Genomic DNA, 18,921 nt, shown 5'->3' with positions numbered 1-18,921 from the left:
AAATGAAACTTTTTGATTGGTTTATAGTTAAGTCGACAGGCCTACATGAGGCACTAATAAGATTAAGTTTTGAAATGTAATTTTCTGGATACTTCTTATAACTGCTTTCCTTGTAAGAAACATTTTGTGAAATCACATGAAATGTAATATTTCAGTGCAAAGTATTAAATTATTTTTCAAACATAATATGTTTTCAGTTATTCATCTTCTATAGAGACCTATTACCCCCTTGCCAGCCTCTCATATTTTCCAGTTATGTGACATATCCATTTAACCAGGACACTGGTTTTCTTCTCCAAAATAGCCTCTCAAATTCCCCATTTTCAGAAAAAAGTCCCCAACAAAAAGCAATATATTTTTTAAAATACAAAGCCAAGATGATAACAAATGGACATATATATATGATGATCACAGAGCAGTATCTGATTTTTACTACCGGGTATATTCTGCACTACCTGCGATTGACCTTCCCTAAATATAACTCTGGAAAAATCAAATTGACTCCAGAATCCAATCAATTATGAAACAAGAGCGGTCACAGACAGCTATATCCCCCGCCTCATGGGGCATTTTTTGTAACGAAAGCCAATCAATGGTAAGGGTAGTTTCTCAGGAACATAAGAAATTGTAAAATTAAGAAAGGGCAATAACTCTTTCAAAAAAGGTCAAATTGCAAAAGCCTGACAATATGCGCTGCATCACTTTATAGTCATAAACGTAAGAGGAGTTGCGAAGAAACCAATTTTAAATGTACAATAAGCAAAGGGCAATAACTCTTTAAAAAATGGTCAAATCAGAAAAGCCCGACAATATGCGCTGCTTCACTTTATGATCATCAATCTGTGAAAGTTTGGTAGAAATCGCATGAAAAACGTAAGAGGAGTTGCGAAGAAACCAATTTTAAATGTAAAAAAAGGGCAATAACTCTTTCAAAAATGGCCGAATCGCGAAAGCCCGACAATATGCGCTGCATCACTATATAGTCATTTATCTGTGAAAGTTTGGTAGATATCGCATGAAAAACGTAAGAGCAGTTACAAAGAAACCAATTTTAAATGTAAAATAAGCAAAGGGCAATAACTCTTTCAAAAATAGTCGAATCGGGAAAGCCCGACAATATGCGCTGTTACACTTTATGATAATCAATCTGTGAAAGTTTGGTAGAAATCGCATGAAAAACGTAAGAGTTACAAGAAACAAATTTTAAATGTAAAATAAGCAAAGGGCAATAACTCTTTCAAAAATGGTCAAAGCAGGAAAGCCCGACAATATGCGCTGCTTCACTTTATGATCATCAATCTGTTAAAGTTTGGTAGAAATCGCCTGAAACATGTAAGAGGAGTTGCGAAGAAACCAATTTTAAATGTAAAATAAGCAAAGGGCAATCACTCTTTCAAAAATGGTCAAAGCAGGAAAGCCTGACAATATGCCCTGTTTCACTTTATGATCATCAATCTGTGAAAGTTTGGTAGAAATCGCATGAAAAACATAAGAGGAGTTGCGAAGAAACCAATTTTATATGTAAAATAAGCAAAGGGCAATAACTCTTTCAAAAATAGTCAAATCGGGAAAGCCTGACAATATGCCCTGTTTCACTTTATGATCATCAATCTGTGAAAGTTTGGTAGAAATCACATGAAAAACGTAAGAGGAGTTGCGAAGAAACCAATTTTAAATGTAAAATAAGCAAGACGGGGGATAATTAAAGTGTCTACATTTAAGCCAAAGAAGAAGAGGGAAATGAAACTTTACTTCTGCTAAACCCAAAACTCCTAAAGTCAAACGTAAAGTATATAAAGTAGCTGTTGTTGATCCTGAAATAGTATTTTTGACACTCTAGAGACAAAAACAACATAACCTCAATGCCTTTTATCATTGTGATATTAGTCAGATTATTGCCATTGCCTTGATGTCTTCCTTGCAAGTATTTTGCAGTTCAAGTATAAAAGGTATTATATACTGAAATGAAAGATATGTCACAAACCCTGCCTCAGTAATTGCGCACATGTTTAGCTAATAATAATCCCTGCCATATTATTGAGTAAGAAATTTGTTAAAAAGGTTCTTATTGATAATTATATTCAAATGAAACAAATTCATACTGCTTCAAATATCATACACTTTTCCTGACCTTGTTTACAAATTGATTTCTGTTTATCTTTTTAAAAGATATTTCTTGTTTTTCATTTTCACAGAAAGACTACATAATGTGAGCCCATTGACCAAGGGCATAAGCAATACCATTATCCACGCTTCCATCCTCCTTGAATAATTCCAAAACACAGTAGAATGGCTATCAAAGCCGGACCAACCAATAACCATCCAATAACCATCGACTCTCTGGCATGCTACTGGTGGCCATAGACTCCTGGCTTGCTGCTACTGGTGGTTAACAGCTGATGAATGGGATCATGCTGGAAACACTTTCCTCATTATAGTTACTTAGTTCTAATACAAAGTCATTATGGAAATTTAAGAAAATGTGTATGAGATATATATAATAATATTGGAACAGGATTCCAAAGACAATAATTTATTTTTTTGCCAATGTAAATTTATTTTCAAATTTTCTCTGATTACGTAGTGTGGCTACACTTTGACTTATCAGGTTATGTGACTAACAAAATTTAGACCTCCAATTGGTTAAATAAATGACTTTGATAAGGGAATGGTAATTTAAATTGGAAAGATCAGGATCAGTATAATTATTACAGTGGGGGAATTGCTCCAGGGTGAAAGGATGTAATTTACCGGTAAGTGTCAACTTTATTCTATTTTTTTTTCTTTTTATACCAAGATCCTACAATTTTTCTGTGATCTTGTCCCTGCTTATATTTATTTTAAAAGTTCTGATTAGTTAACTGTTTGTCTTCTTCATAAATAAGAAATTACGTAACAGTTGATAACATTTCTTGTTCTGCTTAATCAAAAAAATACACAGTAAAACATTAAAATCTATTATTGCTGAATAACTTTTTTTATGTACTAGCTACAAATTGTAAGTCACCAAATCTGATTATTTATTTTTTTTATATTTGATAAATGATTTTAGAAACAAAATTACTACTGTAAAAAGTGGAAAAAAATAAAATAAACACGTAAGAAAATAAATAATTAAAATTCCACAAAATGATTTGAACCCATTGATAACCTCTATATTAGAAACGAAGTGCTTGATCTGAAAGTGTCAATAAAATATAATTTAACATTTCATTTTCATAATCAAGATTTACTGGATTTTGACCCAATACTTAAAACATATTTTTTGTCAACTGATAATTGGCTATCCAGAAGTAAAGTCCGTAGAAAGAAAACTAAGAGGCATAGCTTAACCTATTAGGACTTATATTAGGACTAAGTTATTCTCCTAGCTCCTACTACAAACCAAAGCAATATTGGCTCAAACCAGATAATTTTAAGACTAAAAGTGATTTTTTTTCAAATTAACAAGCTTGGAAGAAATTAATAGGATTATGTCCATATTGTTTGGAAAAGTATATATAAACAAAGCTATTTATCTCTGGCCTAAACTAAATCAACCTGGGGAGTGGGAGGGAAAACAAAAGCTTTTGTAAGTTTGGCCTTATTTATTTGTTTATTATATATATATATATAATCAAACATATTGGGAAGCATTAAGAATGCTGCTTTTAAGCATTTCCAAGATGTTATATGAAGATCAGGACATTGTAATATCATATTTATAACTTCTTTTATACAGTAATACTACAAGGTATAACTATATGAGCCAAGACTCAGAGAGTGTCACTGTGATGTAAACTAGTCATGATCCAACTAACTGTCAAACTACGGTGCATTGTAAAAGAGTCTATCTTGTCCTGTGACATAATCTGGGCACAAATATTCAAACATACAATTACTGTCTAAACAATTAGCAAAGAACTTCAGATATGTGTTTTTTTGAAACTTTTCCTAACTCATAACCTGGAATTCTTAAAACTATTATTTTTCCAGGCAAAATGACAAAGCAGATAATAAACTTGTAGAAATGTCTGTAATAATTTCATTAAAGCATACTTCCACATGAATAGAAATGCAGTTCAGAGAGGCATTTCATTTCAATGTTTCTCTACCACACATGAACAATTCATCTGCTATTAGGCAAAATGACAAAGTGCATGATAAAAGCCCCTCACTAAGATCAACCGACACAAAATTACACTTTTCTATAAGGAGAAGTCAACAACAATTATGCTGATTTTACAACAGGTAACACTTTCAAATCTGGAAATTAGGAGGGGCATTGCTTAAGGTATTTGATCTACAATAAAGCTTGTCATTAAATGCCAATAAAGTAAAATTTTATCTTTGGTATTATTTGAAAAGGGTATTCCTTACTGCATGATTACTTATATGTCAACAAATGACTTAAAAAAAAAAGGTAAAATTTTGGCAGTTTGGTTTTTTTTTTGGTTGTGCATTAAACTCATATTGGAAGTGAATTGACCACTGTGTTGAGTTTGTGTTCAAGTTTACTGTGAGCTTGACTTTTGACTCTTAAAATCATAAGGGGTCATCTACTCGTCAGGCCCAACCTCCACATCAAGTTTGAGGCCCTTGGGTGCAGGTATTGTCAAGTTATCACTCGGACAACCTTTTAGCATTAAAGGTCAATGTGACCTTGACCTTTGACCCAATGATCTCTAAAATCAATAGGGGTTACCTACTTAAGTCAGGCCTTCATGTTTGATATCCATAGGTCCAGGCATTGTTGATTTATCACTCGGACAACCTTTGACTTTTTCCTGTTAAAGGTCGTTGTGACCTTGACCATTGACCCGATGACCCCTAAAATCAATAGGGGTCATCTACTGGTTAGCCCCAACCTTCATGTCAAGTTTGATGACAATAGGTCCAGGAATTGTCAAGTTATCACTTGGACAAGCTTTGGTCTACCGACCTACCGACTGACTGACATGTGCAAATTAAACAATATAACCCTCTTCTTTGAAGGGGGGCATAATTAAAGATGTCAAAACTGTCAATATTTGAGAGTGCAGCTTTAAACCTTGTTTCCTCTTATTGAGAAACAGATGATGGTAAGTACCTGAACATGTCATTTCAGTGGAAAATGCACCAAGGTATATATATATACATAGTTTATAACACAAAATAGTTCAAATGCACCAAATATATCCAACATCTCTCATCCCCATGGTCACTGATAATCCTGACAGATCCCACAGTTGTTGTTTTTTTATCCTACTACAGCATCAAGCTTAACAGGATATGACTGCAAAAACAATAAATCACAATGCTATCATACCTTATAATCAGATGACCTGCAAACATTGTGTTATGATGGATATTCAGTATCGCCAAGATACCCAAAGCAGATTTTTTTTATCATTCCAACCAAAATATCAATATCTTTGATATAGGTATTTACCACAACAATGCAGTGGGGGTTTTCTCACCGTTTCAGGAATAGCGACAGGGCCTTTTGGATTAGAAAAAATATTTGTTTTTTTTTTTTACTTTTTCTTTTTTAAATTGTTACTTTTATTTTTGGTTTGGAACCTTAGTCTATGATTTAAGCTTAAAGTAAAGGGGAATAAGTCATCACATATTTGAACCAAAGTGAATTGACTTATTTATTTATATATGCCAATGTAATAATTTTGACCATGTCCATGCAAATATCTTAATGAAGTAACAGTTAATACAAAGAACCGACACTAAAACAAATCAACAACAACTTGACTTAAGACAATGTTTTTTACTATTTTCTTAAAAGAAAAAGAAACAAAAAACAACAACAAACTAGCTTAAAATTGAAAAAAAGACCACAATGACATTGTTGTTCATTTTAAATCAAATTTGTTCATACATATTTTGACTTTTTATTTTGACAATATCATTTGTTGAATTTCAATCAGTTTTGTTTTATCATTAAATTTAACATTATGAAGTTTATCAAATATTAAGCTGTTATTGGTTGTGCTTTGATTTTTTTTTCAAATGATTACTGAAACAAATTGAATACATTTGAGTACCAAAAGAACACACACATGTTGTGACCAAACCAAATTAGTTCAGAGCTGTTCTTCAGGCTAAAACAAAGAACATACAATTATTTCCAACAAAATTAATAAGATTGTTTTCCATCTCATTTCTCAACTTCATTATTCCTAAAATGGAATTTTCCAAACATTTCATTTTGTCTTGCTTATAACTGAACTTAATATAACAGATATAGAAACAATCTACAAATTATTAGTGATGGAATATTGCAAATTTCTGTATAGACAATAGAGGCATTGGTCCAAGAGCACAGGCACCAAAAGTCTTCATGAAAACCAGAAATTGACAATAACCGTGTTCATCTAAAACACCATGCTTTGATTATTACATGCAATGTGCATTAAAGCTCATTAAGACTTCCAAATGTTTTATCACGAAACGGGAGATCCAAATAAACATTGGGCCATTACGTGTGATGATTGGCTGTACTGTTGCATGATTTGGCGATTTCCTGTTTTTTTTCTGTAGATGTCATTAACTGAACTACATTTTTCAAGAACAAAACAAATAGAAAGCAGTTAAGTCTGGATTAAAACATATTGGAAACTGCATCTTAGGAAAAATACTTGAAACAATTTCCTTGTCAAGGGATGAGTGATAAGGTCCATTTCCAGCTAACGCAATTATGGTACAAATTATTCAATTGAGGATATAATGAAGATTGGGCTGGCCGATCCTCAATTCCTCTTGGGGATTTGCACTTCCAGTCTGTGTCATGACATTCCTTGATTCTTCCTGGAAATCTGCACTTCCAGTTTGTGTCAGGACTATCCTTGATTCCTCCTGGAAATCTGCTCTTCCAGTTTGTGTCAGGACATTCATTGATTCTTCCTGGAAATCAGCTCTTCCAGTCCATGTCAGGACATTCCTCAATTCCTTTTGGAAATCTGGGCTTCCTGTCTTTGTCAGGATATTCCTTGATTCCTCCTGGAAATCTGCTCTTCCAGTCTGTGTCAGAACAATTCTCAATTCCTTCTGGAAATCTGGGCTTCCTGTCTGGGTCAGGACAGTCCTAAATTCCTCCTAGAAAGCTGCACTTCCATTTTGTGTCAGTACAGTTCTCAATTCCCCCTGGAAATCTCCACTTCCTGTCAATGTCAGGACATGCAGTCTTAAATTCCTCCTGGAAATCTTCACTTCCAAGTTTGTGTCAGGAAAGTTCTCAATTTCTTCTGGAAATCTGCACTTCCAGTCTGTGTCAGGACATTCCTTGATTCTTCCTGGAAATCTGCTCTTTAAGTTTGTGTCAGGACTGTCCTCAATTCCTCCTGGATATCTGCACTTACAATCTGTATCAGGACTTTCCTTGATTCCTCCTGGAAATCTGCTCTTCCTGTCTGTGTCAGGACTGTCCTCAATTCCTCCTGGAAATCTGCACTTACAGTCTGTGTCAGGACTCTCAATTCCTCCAGGAAATCTGCACTTCCAGTCTGTGTCAGGACATTCCTTGATTCCTTCTGGAAATCTGCATTTCCAGTCTGTGTCAATGTGCTCTTTCAGTCGGTGTCAGAACAGTCCTCAATTCCTCCTGGAAACTGCTCTCCCAGTCTGTGTCAGGGCAGTCTTTGATTCCTCCAGGAAATCTGCTTTTCCAGTTTGTGTCAGGACAATTCTCAGTTCCTTCTGGAAATCTGGGATTCCAGTCTGTGTCAGGACAGTCCTAAATTCCAACTGGAAAGCTGCACTTCCATTTTGTGTCAGGACAGTTCTCAATTCCCCCTGGAAATCTCCACTTCCTGTCAATGTCAGGACAGTCTTAAATTCCTCCTGGAAATTTTAACTTCGTAGTTTGTGTCAGGAAAGTTCTCAATTTCACCTGGAAATCTGCTCTTCCTGTCTGTTACAGGAAAGTTATCAATTCCTCCTGGAATCTGCTCTTTCAGTCTGTGTCAGGACAGTCATCAATTCTTCATGAAAATCTGCACTTTCAATCTGTGTTTGGAAAGTCCTAAATTCTTTTCTTGATTCCTGTCCTCCATTCCTCCAGGGCTGGGAATTCGCACTTTCAGTCTGTGTCAGGACTGTAATCGTAGCCTCCTTTGAATCTGCTTTACATTATGTGTCAGGATGGACCTCAAGTCTTCCTCATTTCAACCTGTGAATTTGCCTAAGGAAAGTCCTCAATTCTTCCTGAAAATCTGCAATTCCAGTCTGTGTCAGGACAGTCCTAAATTCCTCCTGGAAACTGCTCTTCCAGTCTGTGTCAGGACAGTCATTAATTTGTTTTGGAAACTGCTCTTCAAGTATGTGTCAGGACAGTTCTCAATTCCTCCTGGAAACTGCTCTTCCAGTCTTTGTCAGGAAAGTCATTAATATGTTTTGAAAACTGCTCTTCCTGACGGTGTCAGGACAGGTCTCAATTCCTCCTGGAAACTGCTCTTCCTGTCTGTGTAAGGAATGTTCTCAATTCCTCCTGGAAACTGCTCTTCCAGTGTGTAAAAGAAAAGTTCTCAATTCCTCCTGGAAACTGCTCTTCCAGTCTGTGTCAGGACAGTTGTCAATTCCTCCTTGAAACTGCTCTTCCAGTCTGTGTCAGGACAGTCCTCAATTCCTCGTGGAAACTGGTCTTTCGGTCTGTGTGTGGACAGTCCTCAATTCCTCCTGGAAACTGCTTTTCCAGTCTGTGTCAGGACAGTCCTCAATTCCTCCTGGTAACTACTCTTCCAGTCTGTGTCAGGACAGTCCTTTATTCCTCCTGGAAATTGCTCTTCCTGTCTGTGTCAGGACAGTCATCGATTCCTCATGGAAACTGTCTTAATGTCCGTGTCAGGACAGTCCTAAATTTCTCCTGGAAATTGCTCTTCCTGTCTGTTTCAGGACAGTCCTCTTCTTCCTGGAAACTGCTCTTACTGTCCGTGTCAGGACAGTCCTAAATTTCTCCTGGAAATTGCTCTTCCTGTCTGTGTCAGGACAGTCCTCAATTCCTCCTGGAAACTGCTCTTCAAGTCTGTGTCAGGACAGTTCTCAATTCCTCCTGGAAACTGCTCTTCCAGTCTGTGTCAGGAAAGTTCTCAATTCCTCCTGGAAACTGCTCATCTAGTCTGTGTCAGGACATTTATTTATTCGTTTTGGAAACTGCTCTTCAAATCTGTGTCAGGACAGTTCTCAATTCCTCCTGGAAACTGCTCTTACTGTCCATGTCAGGACAGTCCTAAATTTCTCCTGGAAATTGCTCTTCCTGTCTGTTTCAGGACAGTCCTCTTCTTCCTCGAAACTGCTCTTACTGTCCGTGTCAGGACAGTCCTAAATTTCTCCTGGAAATTGCTCTTCCTGTCTGTGTCAGGACAGTCCTCAATTCCTCCTGGAAACTGCTCTTCAAGTCTGTGTCAGGACAGTCCTCAATTCCTCCGGGAAACTGCTCTTCCAGTCTGTGTCAGGAAAGTTCTCAATTCCTCCTGGAAACTGCTCTTCCAGTCTTTGTCAGGACAATCCTCAATTCCTCCTGGAAACTGCTCATCTAGTCTGTGTCAGGACATTTATTAATTCGTTTTGGAAACTGCTCTTCAAATCTGTGTCAGGACATTTATTAATTCGTTTTGGAAACTGCTCTTCAAATCTGTGTCAGGACAGTTCTCAATTCCTCCTGGAAACTGCTCTTCCAGTCTGTGTAAGGAAAATTCTAAATTCCTCCTGGAAACTGCTCTTCCAGTCTGTGTCAGGACAGTCATCAATTCCTCCTGGAAACTGCTCTTCCATTTTGTGTCAGGACAGTTTTTAATTCCTACTGGAAACTTCTTTTCCAGTCTGTGTCAGGACAGTCCTCAATTCCTCCTGGATGCCGGTCTTCCTGGCTGTGTCAGGACAGTTCTCAGTCCTTAATTCCTCCTGTAAATAGCTCTTCCTCTCTGTCAGGACAGTCTTCAATTCCTCCTTGAAATTGCCCTACTGTCTGTGTCAGGACAGTCCTCGATTCCTCCTTGAAACTGCTCTTACTGTCCGTGTCAGGACAGTCCTAAATTTCTCCTGGAAATTGCTCTTCCTCTCTGTGTCAGGACAGTCCTCAATTCCTCCTGGAAACTGCTCTTCTGGTCTGTGTCAGGACAGTCCTCAATTCCTCCTGGAAACTGATCTTCCAGTCTGTGTCAGGACATTTCTCAATTCCTCCTGGAAACTGCTCTTCCAGTCTGTGTCAGGACAGTCCTCAATTCCTCCTGGAAACTGCTCTTCCAGCCTGTGTCAGGACAGGTCTCAATTCCTTCTGAAACTGCTCTTACAGTCTGTGTCAGGACAGTCCTCAATTCCTCCTGGAAATTTCTCTTCCTGTCTGTGTCAGGATAGTCCTCGATTCCTCCTGGAAACTGCTCTTCCAGCCTGTGTCAGAACATTTCTCAATTCCTCCTGGAAACTGCTCTTACAGTCTGTGTCAGGACAGTCCTCAATTCCTCCTCGAAATTGCTCTTCCTGTCCGTGTCAGGATAGTCCTCGATTCCTCCTGGGAATCTGCAATTCCAGCTATGACAAGACAACTGCACCTCAACATTCAAATATGTTTCAGCAAATGAAATAGCCTATTGGTATGCAAAAAGTACCATGCTGAATCATTCAGTCATGTTGTTTTACATCTCAATGGATATGACGTCACAATTTGGTTCCCTGTCACCTGTTGAGAAAAGGGTTTTATCTAAGATATTAAAAACATATTACTTAAAATCTTAACAACTAAGAAAAACTTGTTCCCTTTGCTTGCTCAGCCCTTTGTTATTGTTAAGATTTTACAGAATATGCTCTTACTATTACTTAAATAGTGCATCTGAACAAGTCCAGGGGTATATACTTTAAATTATGATATAATCTAGCTAGCTAGCTAGCTACAAGTACGTTTCCACTCACAATTCTCTTTGACAGTTTGCTAAAACCCTTTGATTGTAACCTATATATATCAAGCAAATGAGATCAATAATCAGCTATTATTAATTTATTAAATATCATGCTTAAATTTTAAGAATTGCAGTTTAAAATCTTAACAGACATAATTTCATGTTTTGGTTGCCCACCTGCTGAAAACAAATTACAATCTTAGACATTTAGAACTTTTATATAGCAAATAAGTATCCATTATGAACCGACAAAGCATAAAAGAAATGATTCCATGCAATATGCCCTGCATCATTATTGCAATGTACTGAAATCAATCTGTTTGTGGGTATTAAAATGTAAATTCACCTCATTGATATGCAATCTAAGAAAGAAGTCTTATTAAATAATTCAAATAGCACTTCCATATTATCTTTTTTTAGGGATTTTAACATTTAGACTAGAAACACAAATCAAATTATTATCATTGCATTATATAAATTGTACCATTTATTACATAGATTACAAATAGTGTTTAAATAACACAGCAGATCTAGTTAAATGTATGTTCCACATACAAACACAATCATTTCATTTTAATGTGTCTACTGTTTATGGAACTGTAGGTTAAATTCCACTGTTTCATAACAATTTAATACAGGTGCTTCAAAATGCCTTACCATACATGCTACATTTAAACATCATAATGTGAACAATGTCTATCCGAGAGTATCGCTATTTTGAATGAATTTGTCATTATACTTCTTTAATACTTTTAATATGAAGACAACATTATACATTTTAATTTAAAATTTCTAAAACCAACAGAAAACGTCTATTTGATTTCCGTGTTTTTGTTGATTTCTGTTATTGTTTGTGTATATTTTTTCTCAAACTTATTGCTCAATGTCATTCTTCAACAAGCGCTATTTGCGCTTAGTTATCATCTCAAGCTGAAGTCCAAATGCTATGCAGTATGGTGTGAAAATTAAACTATGAGATGATCGAGTTCAAAATAAGGATTGATAAATAGGTGTAAACAACCAAATCAACACCTTAATTTAAAAATACCGATTTAAGATTATTGATTAAAAATATAGTTAAACAAAGAAGGAATACAATTGGGATCAAAAAATAATTTCGAAATAGCGATATTTACAGAAAATAGGTCTTCGGAATAGCAGTGTTTAAATGTATAATTGTTTTCCCTTTTTCTGTAAAAGAAAGAGTGTATATATATGGTTTTCTAAAAGCTTAACTTAAGTCAGCAGGCTTGGAGGCACAGCCCACTAATTGTTTAGAAGTTCCAAAATAAATGTTTGCTTTCTAAGCATTTAGTGCAAAATTCCAAGCAAATGCCTTTGTATTAGCAAGTGCGCATGCATGCACTTCTAAATAACTCACTTAAAAAAACCAATCAGTGACTTAATGGACATTTGGCAGTTTTGTAATCATAGCTTTATGGCATTATGCTTATCAGACTGCTCTTCTAAATGTTTAAACGAAAATCTGACTGTCATCCCATTGGTGGAGGAGCCTAAACACTAAATCTGACAGTCAGCCAAAAGATAGCTCTGGAATTTCTGCAATGGTATGTCAATTGTTATCTCATTAAATAAAACATTCATTGGAGTATATTTTTTGTCATTCAAATCTAAGTGCCAGCCACTTAAGCAAGAGTTTGACTTTTGATGTTTCCTTCACATGTCATGTTTTTTGCAGCACTAAAATATTTGTTACCCTAATGCCTATTGTAAATCATTGTATTTATGAGACAATAAAACACCTTGTAATGAGTATTGGTACTTTTATCTGCAACCAGAGCCCATTCAGTACCATGTGATATTTATGTAGCAACCACTTTTCTTGCCAAAACAAAACTTCACTTCCCACAGATGAAGCAATATTGTTGCTGCACAGTAATGTTAGAATCCTGCCAATAACAATCTTCCTCCATCACACTGAAGCAACAAGGTAATTAGAACCAGGCCATCAACACTATATGTTGACTTTTTCACGCCTCTATTTACCCCAACTGCACCAACCATGTGGTCATGGAAAGTTCCTGAAGTAAAATATAAATGAGATTGGCTAATCAAACTAATAATGGAGTTCAAACATGTCTGCCACTCTGATCTCAGCTGGAATCCCTGGAAACAACCCATAGAAGGAGGGAACATAGCCTCTTTCATGAAGGAACATTCATTAATTTTACATCATCACAAATGAGCTGTTTTTCTTTATTCAGCATTTACAGAACTGTTTTTCATCTTGCCGTGATTAATTTTTCAACCATGCACTCTTCCATATCTTACTTTGCATTTATGGCCTGTTTTATTGAAATAATGTTTAATCATTGGTATTAGTCAGCTCTTTTCTTGTGCTTTAAATTGGTTCTTTTTCCAAGTATCTGTAAACTGAAGATGTTGATGTAAGGGTCGTCAACATGTTCAGCAATAGCTGTTGTAGATGCTGGTGTAAGGGTTTTCAGCATGTTCAGCAATACCTGTTGTAGATGCTGGTGTTAGGGTCTTCAGCATGTTCAGCAATAGTTGTTGTAGATGCTGGTGTTAGGGTCATCAGCATGTTCAGCAATAGCTGTTGTAAATGCTGGTGTTAGGGTCATCAGCATGTTCAGCAATAGCTGTTGTAGATGCTGGTGTAAGGGTCTTCAGCATGTTCAGCAATACCTGTTGTAGATGCTGGTGTAAGGGTCGTCAGCATGTTCAGCAATACCTGTTGTAAATGCTGGTGTAAGGGTCGTCAGCATGTTCAGCAATACTGTTGTAGATGCTGGTGTAAGGGTCATCAGCATGTTCAGCAATACTGTTGTAGATGCTGGTGTTAGGGTCATCAGCATGTTCAGCAATACCTGTTATGGATGCTGGTGTTAGGGTCATCAGCATGTTCAGCAATAGCTGTTGTAGATGCTGGTGTAAGGGTCGTCAGCATGTTCAGCAATACCTGTTGTAGATGCTGGTGTAAGGGTCGTCAGCATGTTCAGCAATATCTGTTGTAAATGCTGGTGTAAGGGTCGTCAGCATGTTCAGCAATACTGTTGTAGATGCTGGTGTAAGGGTCGTCAGCATGTTCAGCAATACTGTTGTAGATGCTGGTGTTAGGGTTTTCAGCATGTTCAGCAATACCTGTTGTAGATGCTGGTGTTAGGTCTTCAGCATGTTCAGCAATAGTTGTTGTAGATGCTGGTGTTAGGGTCTTCAGCATGTTCAGCAATAGCTGTTGTAGCTGCTGGTGGAAGGGTCTTTAGCATATTCAGCAATACTGTTGTAGATGCTGGTGGAAGGGTCGTTAGCATATTCAGCAATACTGTTGTAGATGCTGGTGTAAGGGTCGTCAGCATGTTCAGCAATAGGTGTTGTAGATGCTGGTGTAAGGGTCTTCAGCATGTTCAGCAATACCTGTTGTAAATGCTGGTGTAAGGGTCTTCAGCATGTTCAGCAATACCTGTTGTAGATGCTGGTGGAAGGGTCATCAGCATGTTAAGCAATAGCTGTTGTAGATGCTGGTGTAAGGGTCTTCAGCATGTTCAGCAATACGGTTGTAGATGCTGGTGGAAGGGTCGTCAGCATGTTCAGCAATACTGTTGTAAATGCTGGTGTAAGGGTCTTCAGCATGTTCAGCAATACCTGTTGTAGATGCTGGTGTATGGGTGGTCAGTATGTTCAGCAATACCTGTTGTAAATGCTGGTGTAAGGTTCTTCAGCATGTTCAGCAATACCTGTTGTAGATGCTGGTGTATGGGTGGTCAGTATGTTCAGCAATACTGTTGTAGATGCTGATGGAAGGGTCATCAGCATGTTCAGCAATACCTGTTGTAGATGCTGGTGGAAGGGTGGTCAGCATGTTCAGCAATACTGTTGTAAATGCTGGTGGAAGGGTGGTCAGCATGTTCAGAAATACCTGTTGTAAATGCTGGTGGAAGGGTCGTCAGCATGTTCAGAAATACTGTTGTAGATGCTGGTGGAAGGGTCATCAGCATGTTCAGCAATAGCTGTTGTAGATGCTGGTGGAAGGGTCGTCAGCATGTTCAGCAATACTGGTTGAAGGGTCGTCAGCATGTTCAGCAATACTGTTGCAAATGCTGGTGTAAGGGTCTTCAGCATGTTCAGCAATACCTGTTGTAGATGCTGGTGTATGGGTGGTCAGTATGTTCAGCAATACTGTTGTAGATGCTGGTGGAAGGGTGGTCAGCATGTTCAGCAATACTGTTGTAGATGCTTGTGTAAGGGTCGTTAGCATGTTCAGCAATACTGTTGTAGATGCTGGTGTTAGGGTCTTCAGCATGTTCAGCAAAAGCTGTTGTAAATGCTGGTGTGAGGGTGGTCAGAATGTTCAGCAATAGCTGCTGTAGATGCTGGTGGAAGGGTGGTCAGTATGTTCAGCAATAGGTGTTGTAGATGCTGGTGTAAGGGTGGTCAGCATGTTCAGCAATAGGTGTTGTAAATGCTGGTGTAAGGGTCGTCAGCATGTTCAGCAATAGCTGTTGTAGATGCTGGTGTAAGGGTCTTCAGCATGTTCAGCAATAGCTGTTGTAAATGCTGATGTAAGGGTGGTCAGCATGTTCAGCAATAGCTGTTGTAGATGCTGGTGGAAGGGTGGTCAGCATGTTCAGCAATAGCTGTTGTAGATGCTGGTGTAAGGGTCGTCAGCATGTTCAGCAATACTGTTGTAGATGCTGGTGTAATGGTCTTCAGCATGTTCAGCAATACCTGTTGTAGATGCTGGTGTTAGGGTCTTCAGCATATTCAGCAATACTGTTGTAAATGCTGGTGTAAGGGTGGTCAGCATGTTAAGCAATACCTGTTGTTGATGCTGGTGGAAGGGTCATCAGCATGTTCAGCAATACCTGTTGTAGATGCTAGTGTTAGGGTTTTCAGCATATTCAGCAATACTGTTGTAAATGCTGGTGTAAGGGTCTTCAGCATGTTAAGCAATACCTGTTGTAGATGCTGGTGTAAGGGTCATCAGCATGTTCAGCAATACTGTTGTAGATGCTTGTGTAAGGGTCTTCAGCATGTTCAGTAATACCTGTTGTAGATGCTGGTGTTAGGGTCTTCAGCATATTCAGCAATACTGTTGTAAATGCTGGTGTAAGGGTGGTCAGCATGTTAAGCAATACCTGTTGTAGATGCTGGTGTAAGGGTCATCAGCATGTTCAGCAATACTGTTGTAGATGCTTGTGTAAGGGTCGTCAGCATGTTCAGCAATACCTGTTGTAGATGCTGGTGTTAGGGTCTTCAGCATATTCAGCAATACTGTTGTAAGTGCTGGTGTAAGGGTGGTCAGCATGTTAAGCAATACCTGTTGTAGATGCTGGTGGAAGGGTCATCAGCATGTTCAGCAATACTGTTGTAAATGCTGGTGTAAGGGTGGTCAGCATGCTAAGCAATACCTGTTGTAGATGCTGGTGGAAGGGTTATCAGCAGGTTCAGCAATAGGTGTTGTAGATGCTGGTGTAAGGGTCGTCAGCATGTTCAGCATTACCTGTTGTAGATGCTGGTGGAAGGGTCATCAGCATGTTCAGCAATACTGTTGTAGATGCTGGTGTTAGGGTCTTCAGCATGTTCAGCAATACTGTTGTAGATGCTGGTGGAAGGGTCGTCAGCATGTCCAGCAATACTGGTGGTAGATGCTTGTGTAAGGGTCGTTAGCATGTTCAGCAATACTGTTGTAGATGCTGGTGGAAGGGTCGTTAGTATGTTCAGCAATACTGGTTGGTTCAGAATTGTTTTGATGTCAGCTTACAGAACATCTAGATTTGCTATGAACAAATATTTCCATTTAATTCTCATTTTATTAACTTAAACTGGTTGTAAATGTTAGGCTCCACCTACTCATTTGTTGAATTAGGCAGGGTTTTTTAGACTTATTAATAAAATCCCTTGGATTTAAAAGCTACCTAGTACCTTTTAATCACTGGCAAAGTATTAACATGCCAGTCAGTTGAGACTGCCATATTAATTAAAGATCTGTATGGTTTGACAAAGATCTTGCTCAACAATTCTCCTGATAAGGTTAATATCTTTTCATTCTTACTAAATTACAGAAGAAAGCACAGTATATAACAGTATAACTGCAAGAAAACATGGCATTTCTCAATTATCCTAAAAGAAACTAATGATGGAATTCCATAAGATTCCAAACCATAATTTTTCTGTAATTGTAGTAAATTGATGTATGAAATTTAATTCTAAAAGTATAAAGTATGGATTTGTCTAATAGCAGGTTATCATAAAATCATTTAATTTCTTCTCCTGCTTAATATACTGCTCAAAATTTGCTACAGATCACCTGTTCCCTTTTTTGGTCAATATCTATTGCTATTATAATCACTTTTATAGTACATATAGGAAAAACGGCAGGGCAATATTTTCAACTATCACAGGCACTATCACCCTCTGCCACACTGTTACCCTCTGACTTTATGAAATGACAAAACGCTACAAATACGCAGCCATGTTGGATTTTTATCTAAAATTCTACAGTTTTTGTTCAGTATAATAAAACAAGATATTGCCTGCCTTTAGGGGGACACTTGCATATTGTCACCCTCAAGGAAGTCAATATATATAAAATGTTCATGGAAAAATCAATCCTACTTTTCGCTTTATTGAAATTATTAAGACATTCATCATAGAATTTGATGATTCTTTGTCAAAAAAATAAGTATCAGGTGAACTAGCATCAATTGATGAGGTCTAGACGGATATTAACTTTTCTAACTTAACATTTCTAAAGGATACAACTTTTTTTTTAAATTGCAAGGTACATATAAAAATTATAAGTGTAATGGCCCTTAGCATTATCTGGAAACACATTAGGCATATCTTATGGTAAAATTCATCATTGGACACCCCCCCCCCCCAGATACACACAATACGCTATGCTTCGTTGTGTACCGTGGTCAATTTCAATTTGGCTAGGAAAATCTCGTAATCAGGAATAATTAATGAGGCAGTTTCATTGGTTCCGCAAAGTACCAGATGCTTTACGGTTGAAAATATTCAGGAGATTGCCGGAGTTGAACCACTCCCGGAGTTGAACCACTCCCGGAGTTGAACCACTCCCGGAGTTGAACCACTCCCAGGTCCCCCTTCTCAGTACAATAACATTTGGCAGTAGTCAAGACAACATGGCCACAGAGGCTTTTGACACTGTAAGGTTATTGAACAATATTTGAGTGTAACATGCAAATTCATTTGAAGAAGAGTTGTCTCTCCTGCCTCATGCATATTCAATTGTCACACGGTATGTATGAAGAGTAACAATAGAAAATACCGTGGTTGTCAACCATAGGTAAAATTCTGAAATGCTATAGAAGTATTATTTTATAAATAGACGTCTTGTGTCAGTGTCTACAGTCACTATTTAATAAAAATAATGAGGACATATAAGTAGTAAATAAAAGTAACATAATCCCTTAAACATATTTTCAATAATATATTTATATGTAATAAATGAATCTCATAAAAGTCTCTATCTTTTTTAATACATTTATTGTATGGACATACTTTTTCCACAACTTCACTGTATTAAAGAATTTATACCATACAAATTATGCCCTATAGCACTATTTAAATGTACTCAGTCTTCAATCAATCTGTTTGTGGGTATTAAATGTAAATTTGCCTCATTGACATGCAATCCAAGAAAGGAAAGTCTGGAATGTTTTAAATAAATTCAAATAGCACTTCCACAGAATTAAATGTTGTTCAAAATTTTAACATTTAGACTACAAACATAAATCTTGTGAAATTAAAATCATTCAATTATATATTACACAGTCTATTACATAAGTTTCAAAATGATGTTTAAATTATAATTTCAGAAATACCGGTATCTATATATATGTGCCACATACAAACATAATCAATCCAAATTGTATGGAATTGTAGGTTAAACTTAATGGTTTTTATAACAATTTAATACATGTGCTTCAAAATTTAGTACCATGCATATGTTTTGGAAGTAAATACTTAGTTATTTCCTTATTATATAATTATTTTCTATTTTATATCTAATTTTAACACACACAGCCAGCCAAAAGACAGCTCTGCAATT

General features: G+C 37.1%; 2 protein-coding genes across 3 annotated transcripts in view; one reads left to right on the top strand and one right to left on the bottom strand.

Moving 5' to 3' along the window:
• LOC128227477 (focadhesin-like) overlaps nt 1-18,921 on the bottom strand; it is a 194,284-nt gene that overhangs the window by 130,076 nt on the left and 45,287 nt on the right. The window lies entirely within an intron of this gene.
• LOC128227478 (FMRFamide receptor-like) overlaps nt 2,403-18,921 on the top strand; it is a 46,307-nt gene continuing 29,788 nt past the window's right edge. The window contains exon 1 of one of the 2 annotated variants that reach the window (XM_052938056.1): nt 2,403-2,753. The gene's annotated coding sequence lies outside the window, so the exon portion shown is untranslated. The remainder of the gene's footprint in view (nt 2,754-18,921) is intronic. The other variant, XM_052938057.1, reaches the window with a different exon arrangement.

This window comes from Mya arenaria, chromosome 3 (assembly GCF_026914265.1).
Source record: "Mya arenaria isolate MELC-2E11 chromosome 3, ASM2691426v1".
Classification (NCBI taxonomy): Eukaryota; Metazoa; Mollusca; class Bivalvia; order Myida; family Myidae; genus Mya; species Mya arenaria.
The sequence above is the reverse complement of the archived record's forward strand: the minus strand, read 5'-3'. Positions and strand labels throughout refer to the sequence as shown.